Below are 19,388 nucleotides of genomic sequence, written 5' to 3'. Positions count from 1 at the left end.
TTGACAGAGTTTAGCACTGAATATGGCAGAGCCACTAATATCACAGCCTTGATTGGTCTACTGCTGTTGAGTGTTTGCAGGTAAGTTTAACCCTTTAGTTGCTGCAAGTGCCCAGGATGGATTGTGGAAAGATGTTTGGCATCATCTTCCAGGACTTCAAGAGTTAACAGATACTTGAATGAACAAATATTTTCCCACACATTCTATAATCTGAGAATGCCTTGCAGCATCTTCATAAACATTGTAAACCTATGACTATTCTTTTAAGAACTAAACCGTTATGTCTCAGCAATTCTCTATAAAAACTCCAAGAGCTTTGAGAACAAAAGCAACAGAACAGCTTTGCAGTTCATGAGTTACTGAATGAGCAGTTCTGCCTCTGATTTAAAGCACTAGCTTTCCTTTTAACTGCTTTTTTCTCCACATCTGCAGAAAACTTATGAGTGTACTGCATAAGGTAAACAGTATTGCTGCCATAATGCCATTGTTTCTTGAAAGAAACACTAGTTCACTGAAATCTTAAGTGGCTCCTTTCTATTTGGGGTTGGTTTAAATTTATTATTAAATCACAAGCAAGGTTTAAGCATGGGTTATATAAAACTGGAGGTACTAAATTTTTTGTATGAATGCCAAAGCATGTTGTTTACCTTATTTATTTTATTTTTTTTATATATCATATATATCATCATATATAGTTCGTAAGTGAGCCTTTCCGTGCAGCATAACTGTATTTGACTCCCAATTATCAAAGCATTGCCCTTTTTCTTTTACAGAAGGGGAGAGACAAGCATATGATTAAACTGGCTGGTAGACTTAAATGCAAAATGTACTGTAGATGCCCTGTTTGTTTTCTCTGTTAGAACTTCACAGAAAAATCATACTATGGAAAAAAAAATGTATGAACTCAATACATAAAACCTTCATCATATAGACATGCATAGATCGCTCCCACTAATACACAGAGAAAAGGATTTTTGGAAATAATGCATTTGTCTAACAATGATTATCTGCTTGAGACAGCTCTATAAATTCAATCCTTTTCTTTAGGGGAAAGCATTTGCAAAGAACTATAGGGAGTAAGATTCGGAATAAAAGGCAAAGAGAAAGATGGCTGTAATTGTAATATCCTGAGATTTGCTGAGCCCAAAAGTCTGTCTATTGAGCCACTTTCACAGGATTGTCGCTGTCTCTCTGCAGGAAACATAAAATCTGATCAAGTTCAGAGACGCATTGGGAGACTGCTTCAAGCAGTGCTTTATAACTGCAGTCTTTTCACAACCTTCCCCCAATCAGCCCAAGGAAAGACTTCACATTCTTTATTTTAGAGTTTTGCTTAAAAAAAAAAACTCCACCCCTATAAAAATCAGCTTCAGTAGTAAAACCATCTTCCATCAAAATTCATGCTACATATCTACCAAGAACACACTAAAAGTTAAAGGTGAGTGTCTCTTGTCTTAAATTACTGCAGCTTGTATTTTGCAGCTTTAGACTAGTCCAACTGAAATCTGTTATAGTGGATGGTTTAAGAAAGCATACCTACAAAGTGTAAAAAAAAATTGCTAGAGATCACTTAACCTGGGTATCATGGTGCAAGAAGGCTTGCATTTCTAACTAGTATGCCTGGGAACTTGTATTTTTTTTTGATAGATGCAAAGCTTATCTCAATGCAGTATGTAGTAGTCTTTGATGTTTCTTTGGTGAATGCAATACATTTCAAATGCCCTCCTCGTCACAGAGCCTCCTATAGAAATCTGCTAAGATTTCTAGTCATTCACTTGTTCTTTTATAGGTGTCAGCAAAGTTTTTCTTCAAACCTATCCCCTTTCAGTGGTTTATTGACTTATTTTAAGCAAATAACCTAGCTGGGTTACCTGTTTATGTGACTGCGTACACACACTATATGGTTCCAATAAGATAATTAATTAGCTCCGGCATATGTTCCCTTGTTTCTGTGACAAAAAAGGCATAATTTAATTAGACCATCAACTGAGAATACATTGTGAATTGTCTGTGAAGTTGCCGACCTGAAACCAGTAAGGATAAATGACCATTAGCTTTTTCAGAGGCCACAGCAGCAGTCCGCCTCTGTATTTTCTTCCCTTCATTTCATACATTATAATAAAACATTCCACTTCCAAAGAAGCAAAGAAAAAAAAAAATGTGGCTAAAGAAGACTGTGTTTCACGATTTAGGTTTTTAAGCCATGTTGTCTTTCTTTGTGTGTGTAAAGCCATCCAGATGTGTAAAGAAAAATAAACAATCCCTTGAAAAGAAAACGCAAACTTCCCACTGTAACCTTTTGGCAAAGCTCTAAACTGTATGGGAGCCTTTCAGTGCATCCAAAAAGAGTCAAGAATTGCAGTCAAAGAATTGTAATGGCAATCTATCTTAAAAAAAAACACACTTACTATTCGGGAAATATTTCCCAGAGAAAATGAATGACAAGTAATAGAAAAAAAGAGATAGATATACTTCAAGCAATTATAGATACTGAGAAATATTTTCTTAGGGCTATATTTCAAGAAAGTATAAATCCAGCTAACCAAAGGAGACTTTCGCATAACTTTATTTCAAATTTAAAAGAAAAATGACAAAGAGTTAATAACATTGGCTTATATTTGATCTATATTTTAATCCAACTTTATATATTGACATATTTACACATAGATATATTAAAACATGATGATGGCATTTGATAATTACAATCAATTCTTTGTATTTGTAAATGTTGCTATATATATAGAAAAATATATTTTTAGAGATGGTGTTCAATGGTAGTTTAGCTTTATTCTATTCTAAAAAATGGGACATAACTGAAAAAATCTTAACATCCCTTGTTACTGAGGAATAAGTAGCATTATAATGTATATTGCACATATCTTTTCCACCCTTGATGCTAATATGCTAATGTATATTAGCATGATATCAATTGAAAATTATTTGAATCCATTTTATTTGTATTACCAGTCTTTGTCTGAACTGCTACTAAAGTACCTTTGTATATCATTGTATTATTATATATCAAATTAAATTTTTCGCTTTCAAGGAGTTAACCTTTATTTATGATAAACTGATTTTTATTGACTGTGCTTTTGTGGAGCAACTAAAGGGAGGCCACAAACAAATGAGAGATTTTCATTGCCGTTGTCAATCACGGGAGTTTAATCACATGTACACTTGAACTTCTGAGGTATCTACTGAAGTAAACACAGGCCTGGCAAGGAAATAAAAAGGGGCTGTACTGGCATCTAGTTAAAGAAACGAATTCTCACAAACACATCACGGATTTCCTCCAAGCAAGTAGATACTCACTCTTGTTAGCAGTCATTTGCTTTCATTACAAAATGCTATGTTTGGGGAAAGAAACAATATTAATCAGCAGATACATTAGCTTTTTGTAATTGCAGAATTATCTCTCAAGCAACATAGTAGACAATGATAAATATATAAATACATATCTATAATATATATATATATATATATATATATATATATATATATATATATATATATATATATATATATTTACAGTCCTGAAGGTGCACACTGTTTACTAGGGTATCTACCTGGGTACCCGCTAATCTAATCTATATAGATTTAGATATATATGGATGTGCGCCCCATTTTTGATAATAATTAAACTTAGAACAAAACTGTTCTCTGAAAATGAACAAATGAACATTACCAAACGATATCTGTAATTACTTTTAACGTGTGCATGATTGAGATCCTGAATTAAATTCACAAAAAATAATATCTATCTTACCTAGATGTATATCTGAAGTAGCTATTTTGCTGAATTGTCATTTGACAACAGAGGTGGACAATTATTTGCAGAGATTAAAATATATTTGTAGCGGAATATCAGCAGAACGGATAAATTACCTGGTTTATAATATTTTTTTAAATACTGAAATTGAAATATTGTCAATCTATCAGTACAAATGTGGCCAATGTTTCTTTGCTTAACTTGACAAAAGACTATTTTAGAAAATGACGTGACACTTGATAATAGATTCGTTAGTATTTTAGGTTTCACGTTTACAAATCATTGTATTAAACAAAAAAGCCAACTAATAATGTTTTGTGTTTTTAAAAAGACAATTCAAGTCATATACAGTAGGTTTATCTGTGCAAAAACAAATATAGTTTAGCTTTTTATGAGAAACACAAAGCCAATAAAATATATGCTTCTTCAGAGTCTGATGATTGCTGTCCAGTGGAGCAGGGCCTGAGATGACACATATGCTGCAGTAAACAGCAAAATGGAAAGCTGTTCCCCTTTTTTTGCCGTTTAGATGTTTCTTGTGTGTGCAGTAACTTTAGCTGCAGAGTAAAAGAAAGTTGAGAATATCTCAATCAGTGATGAGGTGACCTGTGACCTGGAGGGTGGTTTTATTGTACTGCTTCTTTTACGGGGAAACACAGTTTATTGACCCTTTCAGCGTGACTGTGCCCTGGGGGGATCCGCAAGCACCAAGCTACTCGAAGACATGAGAGTCTGAATATCCCATCCCTTTATACCTACACTATCAGCTGAGAATTCTTGGCACACCCCTCGGGTACCAAGTTTTATTTTACTTTTTACATTTCCTCTGCCTATTTAAGCAATAAAGAACCCTCTAACTAGCTGGAATTACAAAGGCCCAGCACCAGGATCTCCTGCTTTTAAGATAGCTATTGCAGTTGACAAATGTATCGCAACAACTGACACCAGTTAACTGCTTAACACATGTTATTTTTCATACATAACCACACTACATAAATAATGTGTGCATATATTGACTTATAGAAATGTATAGTTGTTGTAGATGCCATTGTTGGAAAGTATCTCAGCAGTATTGAATAGTATAAGTGGGCACATACACATCATTTTTTTAATAACACCAAGGGCCAGATTTATCAAGGGTCGAATTTCGAAGTAGAACAAACTTCGAAATACGACCATTGAATAGAATTCTCCGGCATTCGAAGTCGGAGGATTTTATACATCGTACGATCGTATTCCGAATGATTCGAACGATTTTATCGAATCAAAGTAAATTCTAAGTGGTAGTATCCTATTCGATGGTCCAAGTATCCAAAAAATTACTTCGAATTTCAAATTTTTTTACTTCTAAAATTCCCTCGAATTCACTTCGACCCTTGATAAATCTGCCCCCAAGTATATTTCATAAGTGTTAAAAGCTGGTCTCCTAAAAATTCTCCAAAGCCTTTACAAGTAAATCCATCTATAAACTAGGCTTCCGTATTTTCCTCCTTTAAAAGACACAATAATCAAGAGTAAACTTTTGAAATTACTGTAATAAATACACAAACGCGCACACATTTACACTACCCATTAATTTGCTAAATACTTATTATATACAATCAAAATAATGTGCAATCTTGCTACAAAAAAATAAATAAAAGTTAAATTCTACATATTTGACATTGTTTTATTTACTCCTCACAACAAATGCCTGTAAGAAGAGTATCTAGGTAGTTACAGAAAAAAATATGCACATATATTTATATTTATGTAGAGAGAGAGAGAGAGAGAGAGAGAGAGCTGTATGTATCAATTATCCTCAAAAGGAGTGTATTCATGTTTAAGCTAATTTCAAATGTTGATTTAACTTGAAAAGCAAGTTTTACTCAATATTCAAGGTGATCTAAACCAAATTCCTTTTGTTAGTGATTCAAAAGTATTGTAATCAGGTGTGGCTGCTGCTGTTTACTTTCACCAATTCCATTTCCTCCTTGCATTAACATAAACAGATGTTGTGTGAGGTAACTGACTTTGAAAAGGTGTGCCTTTGTCTTTTTAGATAAACCAAAGTGTAAATACGTTTGCATCACAGTGGAACATAAAATAATAGTTACATAGTTACATAGTTACATAGTTAAATCAGGTTGAAAAAAGACAAAGTCCATCAAGTCCAACCCCTCCAAATGAAAACCCAGCATCCATACACACACCCCTCCCTACTTTCACATAAATTATATATACCCATATCTATACTAACTATAGAGTTTAGTATCACAATAGCCTTTGATATTATGTCTGTCCAAAAAATCATCCAAGCCATTCTTAAAGACATTAACTGAATCAGCCATCACAACAATGGTTTCTTTTTTTTTTAATTACAAACGGAACTAGAGCTCCCCCCCAAAAAAACCAACTTCACCATACTTTCTCCTCTCTTTTTGCACTAAAGCACACTCCATCATTCATGTAAATATTATGATTATTCTCAGAACTTCCCTGTATTTCTTGTTACCAATCCTCTTTATCCTTCCTAAGCATCCTTAGATGCAGACAAATACTTATTTATACTTTGCATTTGACAGATAGTATAATGCTTTGCAGCTTTCCATTCTATATGCATTTGTATTGGTTAGTCATATCCAGGGCTATCTTAGGGGTCCCATGAACAACTCAGTCAACTTTTCCATGTGAAAACTCCTTGATTGCGTACCTGAATAGTTAAATCCCACTGCAGGCAGACTAAATAGCCACTCCATCATGAGAAGCAGAGGACTTGTGCTCAAGTTTTGGCTCATTGCTAATAAAACCATCAGAGTTCTTTCACTGGGGCAGAAATCCCCTGGATCCATTGTCATAGTAAAAAGGGGGGGCAACTTGTTTTCCTTTTTTTAAGTTCAAGAATTCATTCGCTTTCTTTATGTAAGTTATTCATTTTTGAAACTTTTTTAGCTATAAAATAATCTTACACCTTCCCCAACAATTACACAATTAGGGGGTTATTTATCAAAGTCCGAACTTATCTCAATATTTTCTGCTACAAACTCCGATCAAATCTGCTCGGGTTGCATTCCCCAAATATATACTAATTAGTTATTTTAATATAAATACCAACATACAGATATAGGAGCAAAGCAAGTGCAGCCTTCTTAAAAATTGTTTACAATTGAAATCTAAATAGAGTTAAGAAATTCAATTAACCTAGAATTTTGTATCACAACACAGTAATTATGCAATCAGTATTGCTGTGTCATAAATTTTGATTCTGCTTTAAAAGCAAGCCATAAAAGTAGAACATTATGCTAATTGGATGTGAGAGACTGAGTGAATGAATGTGTATAGAAAGAATTACACTTTGAGTGTGAATTATATAGTTAAAATAATCCTTTAGCCTGCATATTTCATTGTAAGAAAAAGAAAGATAGTACAGTATAATTTGTAAATTGAAATAGACAGGAAACACTGTGCATGCATAGCTAAATCAGTCTGTATATAAATATATATGTATAGTCCGTGGAAATAGCACTCACAGGTCTAACGGAAAATTATAAAAATCTTTAATATGGGCACAAAAAAAAACTGGAACACCAGCCTTTTTCAAAGTGCAATATATATATATATATATAAAGAGAGAGAAAGAGAGAGAGAGAGAGATAGAGAGAGAGAGAGATAGAGAGAGAGAGAGAGAGAGAGAGAGAGAGAGAGAGAGAGAGAGAGAGAGACATTAAAATTAACAGACATATATATCATATAATTTTTAATATGCAAATATAACAGTAAAATCATACACTGGTACATCATTTTAAATTTATAAAAATCCACTAGCAATAAAATGAAAATTCAAAGATCGCCCCACCCAGAAAAGTATCTTCTGAGAAAAAAAAAAGTTTGCCCCTCCCCCGAAAACCATATTTTGGTCAGCTATACATTAACACTTCTTTTTGCTCTTGGTGAACACAAAAAAAAAAAGAACTGACCAATTGGATGTTCTGATAAGCACTTAATAAAGTCTGTAAATGTAATGTTTAACTATTACTTTTAATAATTCCACATTTTATTATGGGCCTACACTTTCACCAAAAAACAGAGGCAATCTTATTTTCATGACTGAAAGCTAAAACAGTATATCTACTTTTACTGTTAATGTATATTACAGCACATAAAATAAAGCAAAGTAAAATATCAAGTGAAATACAAACGGTACTGTTATCTTGAGGAGATACTTCATTATCATTGAAGTATTGTGCATGTATTTGTTGATGTTCATTCTGCATTCTTTTATATTTCTTAACAAACAGCAACCTTTACAGTAAAAAGGCCTTAGTTATAGGTCACAATGACAACATCGGTCAATTAGTATTTGCCTGACTTTAATCCTGTTAGCTCTGTTATTATGTTGTTTAAATGTAGCCAGATCATAAAACCTATTTCCTTTCAACACCTAAGATACTCTGACCTTCGTCTTGACCCACTGACCTCTTTAAAGAGATAGGGCAACATATTGGACTTGTCTTTATTTTCTGATACCATGTGGATAAGTGCCTTACCTTTTTTTTTTTTACAATAAGATCATTTATTTATTCATATTCTGAGTAAATACAGGTTTTTGGGTATAAAAAGATGCATGTATCATATTTAATAGTCTTAAATATTTTTTAACGTTGAAAGTATTTCACCCATCTTGATGGCCATAAAGAGATGTTTATATTTCATTAAAGTGTCAGATCTATTATCTTATCTTATCTATTGAAAACAGATTCTAAAAATGTCATATGCCACAGAAATCTTTTCTAAGTTATTATAGCTACTAAATATATTTTGAAACCAAAAATCTATTTAAAATCACTGTAGATACAGACATTTTGAGCTATACTTCTAAAAATATCTTTCTAACAACACCGTTGAAATATTTTGCTTAATAATTAAATACAAGAAAAATTACTTTATTTTGCCAGTATTTAGTGAGCATCTCCAAACGATTAAAACAAGCCATGAAACATTATTTTCATGTAGCATGCGGCACTTTTCAAAGGTAGAATGATATATTTTAGAAAAGAAATCAAGCTGTGAAGCTTGCGTGTCTCCTTTCCACTAAACTAAGCTCTTGTCAATCAAGTCAACCCCTATCCAATCACTGTGTCTCCTTCCTGAAAGCACATCATCCTGCTGTGCTTTTATATATCACACTGCAGCATGTTTTGATGCATTTTTGCTATCACTTTTAGGACTGTGAATTAGAGGAGGATAATGCTGCATACTGCTCTTTCCAAACAGTTACTAGTTTATTGCTTGTGTTTTGTGTACTTTGTCTTTAAAATACAGATATTGGCAAAAATATGGCAATTTTTAAAAAAATCTTTTTCACCGATCTAAACATAATAATTATAGGTTTTTAAGTGGTACAAGTTTCTGCATGTCAATGGAAAAATGGTCTTCTCTTTTGTGACTGGGTAACTAAACTACATTTCCTAGAAAAGTTGTAATAACTCAAAACATTTACAAAGAAATGTATGTATATTGCTTTACGTGTCATGAACCATATAGGAGCAGATAAAACAGGGACAAGTTGTTAATTAATATACTAAAATAGCATGCATTACTGAAATACAATCATTTACAAGGATAAGAGAAGTTTATGGGCTTACCAGGCAAGAAGATGAAGCAAATTCATTTTATTACTTTATTTGCTACTGTTTAGATAATTAAAATATTCAGTGACGTTTGTTTTAGGAATAATAACATTATTTCTATGCAGCTGTTATGTTGCTAATGTTCTAGCAGTGATACAAGAAAATACAAGGATGGCATTGCTTACCCTAATAATCCTTTTTAAACTTTTTTTTATCATGTGTTGTTATCTGTTGAATACTGGTAACAGGTAATTTGGTTACATACATAATTAAGGTCAACAATGTCCAACTATAAAAAAAAATGGATGCCATTGATCATAATACAAATAATTGGAGCAAGCCTTATAAAGCTATATTAAAAAAATGATTAAGACTAGGGTCCTGTAGCTCTATAAATACCTGGTCTAGATTTGATTCCTTCCCAGTGTTGTATTTTCCCCAATACATCAGAAGACATACATTTCTGAAAAGAAAGTTTAGTAGCAATTGCGTGAAATATAATCCCTAAAATAATACGTTCTATTGATCTTGAAAATTGCCTGCAGCCTCCTGCTAACACTCTGTTATCTTTATTCTTACATATTCGATCCCTCACTTGCTGTTTTGAGAGCATTATAGTTTCTAGACCAGTGGGGAGGGAAAAAAGAAAAACAATTTGAGTTTGATTTTGGGGGTTGTTATATGAGCTTTAACAGAATACATAAAACCCTCAAACTTTGCATCTAAACAATCCCCATAAGGTTCAGATTTTTATCTTATTAGTTATCCCCAATTGTAAAGTAGTCAAAAGACACTTTTTGACTCTATCTTTTTCTAGGCTTGGAAAAACAAACCACAGAAAAGCATTACACTGATAGTATATGAATTTATATTGTGTGTTGCTTTGGTTTTTAATTATAATTTTTTTGCATGATCATCAAATCTTTTATTAGAACTCAAATCATGGCCACAATTGTTAAAATTTAAAAAAATTCAGAGGTTGATGTTAAAATAGCAATATTTAACAGTACAATTATCCATAAACAGATTATGTATGGTCTTTTATTTTAATATCTGTGTGCACTGGAAGGAATACTTAGCATTTATTTTCACTAACTGATCAGAAACAGCATATTGCAACATTATGATATGGTCATTCTGTGTCTCTTTTTTCCATATCCTTGAGAATACTGCAGACCTGTGAAATAAAAGTGGTTGATAGAAAAGCCATAGCAATTTTCTATCTTCATGGATTCTATCTATCTATCTATCTATCTATCTATCTATCTATCTATCTATCTATCTATCTATCTATCTATCTATCTATCTAATCTCTCTCTCTCTCTCTCTCTCTCTCTCTCTCTCTCTCTCTCTCTCTCTCTCTATCTATCTATCTATCTATCTATCTACTGTATCTATATATCTATCCATCAATGAAAATAGCCAGTGTTATCCCTCGCAACAATCTGTCCCTCTATATGAAGGCATTGTCCCAAAGACTTTAGAGAGTTTAGCCTAATACATCACTCATGTGTGCTATCTTTGCCTAGATGATATACTGTATATAAACTGTCTTTCGAAAACCGACTCTGACACACAAAGCCTTTAGGTAACTAGAGGGTGATTATTAATTATTAAAAAATAACCAGATAACCCCTCAGTTTGTTTCCAAGAACCACTGACAAACAACAAGCAAAAAAACCCACCACTACCGCATCAAAACAGTTACATTATTTTTAGATTTCCAAGTCAACGGGCCTGTTAAAGCATTGCCACTTCCTTGTTTCGGTTTTTCTTAAATCTTGTTTATTTTTTTGGACTTTTTGGTATTTTTTTCTCTCTGATCAATACATGAGCACATATTTTTGCTCTGTGACAAAACCCGGTCATGTTGTGTGTCTTCAATGATGAATGTCATAGACTTTACCCTGTTATCAGATCATTTTGTTCATTTGGCCTGTTCTAATAATTCTATTTAGATTAAATATCGAAAATTAAAGATGTTCTGGTAAACAATGCTTAACCAAATCTTCACCCTGTATCATGTTAGGGCAAAGGGACACATTTTGTTTTGATTACTGGTGCAATGCAACTACGAAAACAGAGAAAAGGAACATATTACTATTATATAATGCCAGAAGCCATTGATCCTTAATTCTTATAAAAAACATAAAAAAAATATTTATTTATATTTTGGGGAAGGCCATGAACTGAAAAATACTGGATGTGCATACAAAACATATTTTGCAATGTCGTTATGTAACACATCTTTGACTTTGAGAGGTTGTTTATTAAAGAATTATAGGATACTGAACTGTTACAATACTGTTCCCCTATTGGCCCTCTGTGTCTCTGGAATGTGTTTGACACTTCCTACCACCCATACCAATGCAGCTGTGGAAGACAAGTAACCTATCTAGAAGTAGAGAAAGCCCTGTGCATTGTATGTTCAGAGTCCATATTTTTCTTGTGCAATTTCGATCTTATGAATATCATTCATATAGATGATATATATATAAATGTTGCATTTTTGCAAAATTGTCCAATTGGTAGGTATGATTCACATTTATTAAAGCAATAATCTGAGTGATCAATGAAAGTCCAGCCAAAGAGTCTAGTGAAACAGTGCCATCCAGTGGACAAAATGATCATGAATGTAAGAATGCCAGAGAGTCCACTTGTCATGAAACAATGGAGAGGGCTATGGCACTCTCAGTAATTTGATCGCTGCTATTTAGTGCAACAATCAGAATGGCAAGAATCACTGTGCCTTGCTGCCCATTGATGGGAAAGGGAGGCTCTTCATTTAAGCCCTGACCCACAACTGTCAACTGAAAACCTGTGTGTGTAGCACTTTAAAGACTTCTACCACGGCAAAAAAACGTGTATTTTTTTCCATGGTATGGCCCATTAACTACTTAATTTGTGTGTAGATGTAGATTGATTGAAATTAAACAAGATAGAGTTCTGAATTGACTCACTTTCTCTAAAACCACGATTTTTATTAAAAAAATACAAATACCTCTAAAACCTCTAAAATTGGCATTTTTCAGACAATTCATAGCAAAAAAAATAATAAAATCTGTAAAAGTCTGAATTGATTGAAAAAGGTCCATTACATTTTCCCCAATTTTTCAGATTTTTTTATCCGATTTTCAAGATTTTTTTTCATGATTTTCACCCGAAAACGCAGAAAACTTCGGGGTATTGCACAAACCCCAGCGTACATCAAAAAAATCATTGTGACTTCTCCCATTGACTTATATGCAACCTTGAAAGGTCTGAGATGCCGGATTTTCAGATTCGGACTTTTCCATCCTCTAGGTTTAATAAATTCAGAAAAAATTGTGATTTTTTAAAAGTCTGATTTTATAAAAACATATCACGATTTTTTTGTGATTTTTGCATTCAGAGTTTAGTAAATAACCCCTAAATAAATCTCACATTTTTAGAGCTTTTAAGAAACAGAAAAAAACACAACTTCATAGAGATTCTTGAAACAAATAGAAATTAAATTGTTAGTATATTGGCCCCATAGTCTGTTGATGTTTAACAAGTTGTTATTTATAAAACCTTGTAGGTTCTAAAAGTACATTGTAATGCACAGCAATAATCAGGATCATTAAGGTACAAATATGATTTAGGAGACTCAAGAACCTTGCCTCCTGTTTCACAGTAGCGTTTGTATGATTAGGATCATTCTTGTGAATTATAAACTTCTGTTCTTTTTTTCATGATGGCAGCAGGTGCTGTGCTGCCTGAATACCAGTAAGCTGCTTTGCTCTTAATTGAAACAATACTATAGATTTTATAGTGTATATGTATATGTATATATATGTTTCAACTTTACCAGTTGTGTTCAAATCCTGGTGAACTGCTTTCATTAGGAGACACCCATGTTTTATTGAAATACACAGCATTCCGTTTATTGTAAAGTGCCTGCACATCCTGGGAGTAAATCAGCCACTATAACTGGCCTCAGAAATAAGGTGTTTTAATAAAGAATTGATGATTTATCTCTATTTCAATATATATATATAGATATCATAGACAGCACAGAATAAGAAACCCTACTTGCTGATCAGGAGCAAAGCAGTGCCGCACAAATGCTACCAAATGAAGCAGTCAAAACACAAAGGATTAGGAGACGTGAATGCCCTTTAGGTTTTACCTTTAAGGCTTGTTATTAAGGCTGTTTTTAAAATGTATATTTATTGTTTTCTAGCATATTTTGTGTATTTTACCCTTGTAATGCTGCAGTTTTACAGTTTTAAAAATAACACTGGATTTTTATGTAATCCGTGCAAGATTTTCTAACAAGAAACAAACATAGAGTAGACAGGATATGATACGTTTCAAAAACCCTATGCAGCACCATGCATTTATATACTGAACAATTTCAGACGTTTCTTTTTCTTGTTTTTTTCTTACCTAAAATGTGTAATTTGGGTCAGATTTACTAAAATTTGTATTGGGCATTCCTGATAAATTTCAAACCCTTTTAGTCATATTACCTGCCAGCTAGAAAATTGCTTTTATGAATTGGCACATTGATCAAAGACTTTCTGGGTTTTTAAAATTATTCAAATTGTTAGAAATGATATGACTGTTTTGAGCAGTAGAATTAGATGCTCTCCAATAGGGTGTTAGAGTACAGAACTTGACTACAACACACTAATGATTCTGTAAGTGCTTTAATTACTCATCTATGGAGATTTATAAAATAGAATTGAATTTCAGCATGTTTCAAATCAATGACAACAGAAAATCACTTGTTGCTCAAAATAAAAATTGATAAAAGATCTAAATCTAACATTTTTCCCATGATGCTTTTACGTAACATTGTCTCTGCCTCAGTGAACTTATTTTTCTGTTCAACCTCTATCCATACATGAGTATCCATTAGTCACACATACTATAATAAAAGTGCAGAGCATAAGACTCTTATTACTAATCAATTGCAGTAAAAAGTCAAATAAAGATCTACAATAAAGAAAATATGCAATTTTAATTTCATATACAGTCACTTAGTTGTATAATATAGCTAGGATAGTGTCCTAAATAAAATAGTTTAATAGTAATAAAATTGGCATAAAACAATAAGAAATGTTGAGCATGAGTATTTAAAGATGTGGCATTTGTGGTACAGAAGTAGTTTTAGTCGTTTCTTTTTCATTTCTGCTATGTTAAATTTTTTAACAGCTGTGAAATAATTCACCATTAAAATAATGTCAATTTTTGTCCCTAATTTTTAGGGTTCTCCTAGCAAGTAGATAAAATGTGCTTTATGATTTTTTAGTAGAGGTATAGATATACCAAAGAAATTCTTACGGTGTTATTAAACAGAGATTTCCTAAGCATCAAAAGAAATCTATAGATAATATATTTTAATTAGGTGCATTCTTTAAATGCTTCAAAGCTATAAGTGATTTATTCCTCAATCAAATTTACAGAAGTTAAATATTGGTTTACAAGGAAGAAACCACAGTGCTGGTGACCTCTGCAGACATCACTGACTTATTAGACAGAGAGAATGACAGTAATTAAATTATTAGTGAACAATTTATCATCTAATCAATAAAATACAATAATAATAATAATAATCATAATCATAATATTAATATTCATTGTTCTATAGCAATTCCAACAAATAGACTTACTAGAGTACAAGAATACTTACATATTTTTAATAATGATACATATTAAGGAATAAAAGGAAGAATATCATGATAATGAAATAAGCAAAAATATAATAGAGTTTTTCGTAAATGTTTGAATGTTAAACTGCATGAAAAATAGCAAGAAGTCCACCCATAATTTCAATATAGGTGCACTTATATTAAAAAAGTGTACAATTTCCAAATATTTTGATTTGTTTACAATAAAGCCTGATCTACTTCTTGTAGGCTAAAATAAAAAACAGAGGGACATAAATGGTATTGCAAATAAATCCAGTTGATAAAAAACATCTGATATGCTTGGGTCATGGGGGTTTCTGGATAAAGGGTCCATCTGTAATTTAGACTACAATGTTCTCAAAAATACTGTTAACATTTAGGGGCACATTTACTAAGCTCGAGTGAAGGATTCAAATGAAAAAAACTTCGAATTTCAAAGTATTTTTTTGGGTACTTCGACCATCGAACAGGCTACTACGACTTTCGACTTCGATTCGAATGATTCGAACTAAAAATCGAAGTACTGTCTCTTTAAAACATACGTTGACTACATACTTCGCCAGTTTAAACCTACCGAGGTACAATATTAGCCTATGGGGACCTTCCCCAGCACTTTTCTAACCTTTTTTTTGATCGTAGAAAAATCCTTCCTTCGCTTAAAATCGTCGAATCGTTCGATTTGAAGGATTTTATCGTTCGTTTGAACGATTTTTACTTCGATCGATCGATCAAAGGATTTGCGCTAATTCCTTCGAATTCGATATTTGAATTAGAAGGATTTAAATTCGAGGGTCGAATTTGAGGGTTTATTAACCCTCAATATTCGACCCTTGATAAATGTGCCCCATATATATTAAAAAATTGTTTTACCACCAAAATATGGATTAATACAGTTTAGCTTTCATCAAATACAAGCTACTGTTTTATTACTACAGAGGAAAAAGAAGCATATAGGGTTCTGTATATTAGATGTCTGAATTCATTTTGTTTGCATTCAATAATAATTATTCAATAATATTTTTATTGAAAAGAAAAGATATTTTTTGGTAAATAGGAAAATCACTAAAACATCTTAAATATTTTTAAATGACAGAGCAAAGCATATTGTGAGAAAATATAATTTATAACTTGTCCAGATAAGTGCAGTAATAGATAAAAAAAGATCATTTAAATGGTTTTTATACTCTTGTAGTTATAGATTAAAAATGAAACGGAAAAGTAGCTATGCATAACAGCCTGTGCGCATCTTGTTACATGGCTAATTGATCATTTGATCAACCCTTGAAAAATAAAAATTAAGGCTGGAAAGGAACAGAAAATGAGTTCATATCTTTATATACACACACACAGTTACAATTCTACATATTTATATATATACTCAAACACACTACAGTTTAACTACCTTGCTTTTATTACAGACAACTAAGAGCCGATGACCTTTTTATTAATACTAATTGATATGTAACTATTATATGGTTTATTTAATAACCACATGCTGTGCTCCATCCACTTAGTAATGTCATTTATAAATGATGGTATTTTTTACTCTTTACCTCATTCAGAAGTAAAAAAACAATATGTCCACAATGAATGATTAATTTAACAGATCTATAATGAATGTATATGCACTGGGTTTATTTGATTGCAATGGTAATACATGTATAGGATCCGTTATCCAGAAACCCATTATTCAAAAAGCTCCCGATTACAGAAAGGCTGTCTCCCATAGACTTCATTTTATCCAAATAATCCAAATATTTAAAAATAATTTCCTTTTTCTCTGTTGTAATAAATAGTACCTTGCACTTGATCCAAACTAAGATATAATTAAAGGGGTAGTTCGCCTTTAATTTAACATTTAGTATGATGTAGAGAGTTATATTTTGAGACAATTTGCAATTGGTTTTCATTTTTTATTATTTGTGTTTTTTGAGTTATTTAGCTTTTTATTCAGCAGCTCTCCAGTTGGCAATTTCAGCAATCTGGTTGCTAGGGTCCAAATTACCCTAGCAACCATGCATTAATTTGAATAAGAGTCTGGAATATGAATGGGAGGGCCTAAATAGAAAGATGAGTAATAAAAAGTAGCAATAATAATTTGTAGCCTTACAGAGCATTTGTTGGGGTCAGTTTCCCCCATTTTAAAGCTGGAAAGAGTCATATGAAAAAGGCAAATAATTCAAAAAGTATAAAAATAAATAATGAAGACCAATTGAAAAGGTGCTAAGAACTGGCCATTCTATAACATACTAAAAGTGATCTTAAAGGTGAACCACCCCTTTAATCTTCATTGGAAGAAAAACCAGCCTGTTGTGTTTACTTTATGTTTACATGATTTTTTAGTAGATTTAGGGGCAGATTTATCAAGGGTCAAATTTCGAGTTGGGAGTTTCTAAAATTATTATTTAATTGGTTTAATGGTTACAGAAACTCTTCAAAAGTAGAGGTATATGATATATAATGCAGAATGCTTGTGAACTGGGATTATTACTGTGAAAAAGAATTAATTTAAAAAAAAATTTGAATTATATACTTAAAATTGAGTCTCTGAGATTGCCTTTCCACAATTTCAAGCTTATTGGATAATGGGTTTTTGAATAATGAATCCCATAGCTGTATTGTTTAAAACAAATAACGGCAATCAATCATTCATAAACTAAAACTATGTAGTAATGTTTCCATGTTTTGTTTTATGCAGAATGGTAAAAAACAAGATGAAGAAGGCAGATCCAAGGACAGATCATCTTTCAACAGCGTCACTGCACCTGTCTCAGTTTGCATGCTTAGTAAGCTATTACAGATTAAACATAATCATACCACGTTCTGTCTTTCCAACCCGTAAGACTGCCTGAACTTTGGCTGTGAAACTACATAAGTTTAAAGACATATTCTTTGATCTTTAAAACGACGATGAGACAGGAAACATCTTTTTTTGTACTGTTCACAAGTATGTTTTATAATTCAGAGTTCTGACTTGTTTTCTAATGTTACTGCATGTTTAATAATCTATTTCATCTAGAGTATATATGGATTTGTATAATTTCCACGCAATCAAAGAATTGCTTTTTTATGTGTGACTGTGCCACATATCAAGCACTTTTTTTACTGTATCTGGTTGCCAACCACGTAATAATTATGCTAATATTTGTCAAGCTATAAGGCATTTCATATGAAATTATATTTTCTGAAAGTAAAGTTAAAGATTCTGCAGTCTTCTAAAGTGTGCTCGTTCCTATTGTGTGTGCTTCTAATATAACTCAATAATACTTAAAAACTTTTTACACACACAAATACTTTTGACCTGGGTAGCGTTAAGGCCGCCTGTATGTACCTCTTGCATTTAACCCCCATGTATACTACTGTAGTTGCAATAATGACACTTGGAGCCCAGGATGGGGTTTAAAAGGCCACAGCTTTATTAACCATGTCATATAAACTGCAGATCATCAACATATAACTGGAGTATATCATCAACCCCACTGGAAATGTTTGCCTGACCAATTGCTCTACTGAATGAACAGGCCACTGCATGCCAGCCATCCAAAGAGCTCTGCACCTGGATGGGCAAGTAGGAGCGAATGGACTGCCAGAGCCCTTATCTGGAGAGGCCCCAGCACACTCCACAGATAGGTGAACACTGCCCCATTGCCCAACTCTGGCAAGCATTCCTCCACCTCCCAGCTGCCCAACACAGCATACTTAACAACTTACCAATACCTGGCAGGAATCCCAAAGGAGGGTGAGTGGGATGCTGCTCCCACCACTGATCCACACAGCCTGGATGACTTCCGGCTCAAGCTTATACCCCCTGGCTGGTAAGCCTTCTCTCTTTCTACTCATTGCCTGATATTAAAGGAGAACTAAACCCCCCACGGTGATAAGTCCCCACTGGCCCCCCTCCCTGACTCCCCCCTGCTAAGTGTTACCCTAGAATTGTGTCCCCTGTCGAAATACTGACTGTAGCGGAGCTCACGGGTAATCCTCGTAAAGTGAGCAGCGTATCAGCACATGCACAGTTGGAACAGTTTTCCATTTCATTACAACTGCGCATGCGCCGGAAGTGATGGTAAGACCCGAAGTCTATCGAAGATGGCGCCCGTGAGCTCTGCTGCGCTCACTCTGCATTTGCGGTCGCTGATTTTAAACTTAAAGAAAAAGGAAGGTGCCACAGTATATGAAATTTAGTTTAACAACATGGCAGTACCTGGCTCTGCAATGTCTATGGATACTAAACTTTCCCCAGCAGCTTACATTTCACTGTGCTTTATACTATTACTTGTACAATATCCCTTCGGGGTTTTTATTTCCTAGCTGACTTAAAGGAACAGTAACACCAAAAAATTAAAGTGTATT

The 19,388-nt window shown here is 33.1% G+C and overlaps 1 long non-coding RNA gene across 1 annotated transcript; it reads left to right on the top strand.

Annotated features, from left to right (window-relative positions):
• Window positions 1-86: 86 nt before the first annotated feature.
• LOC108700185 lies at window positions 87-18,250 on the top strand. The gene is made up of 2 exons (XR_001932961.2): window positions 87-1,438; window positions 17,734-18,250. It is a non-coding gene; the product is annotated as an uncharacterized LOC108700185 (long non-coding RNA).
• Window positions 18,251-19,388: the final 1,138 nt, after the last annotated feature.

The sequence above is a fragment of the Xenopus laevis genome, chromosome 8S, assembly GCF_017654675.1.
Source record: "Xenopus laevis strain J_2021 chromosome 8S, Xenopus_laevis_v10.1, whole genome shotgun sequence".
Classification (NCBI taxonomy): Eukaryota; Metazoa; Chordata; class Amphibia; order Anura; family Pipidae; genus Xenopus; species Xenopus laevis.
This window is presented reverse-complemented; position numbering and strand designations above follow the sequence as displayed.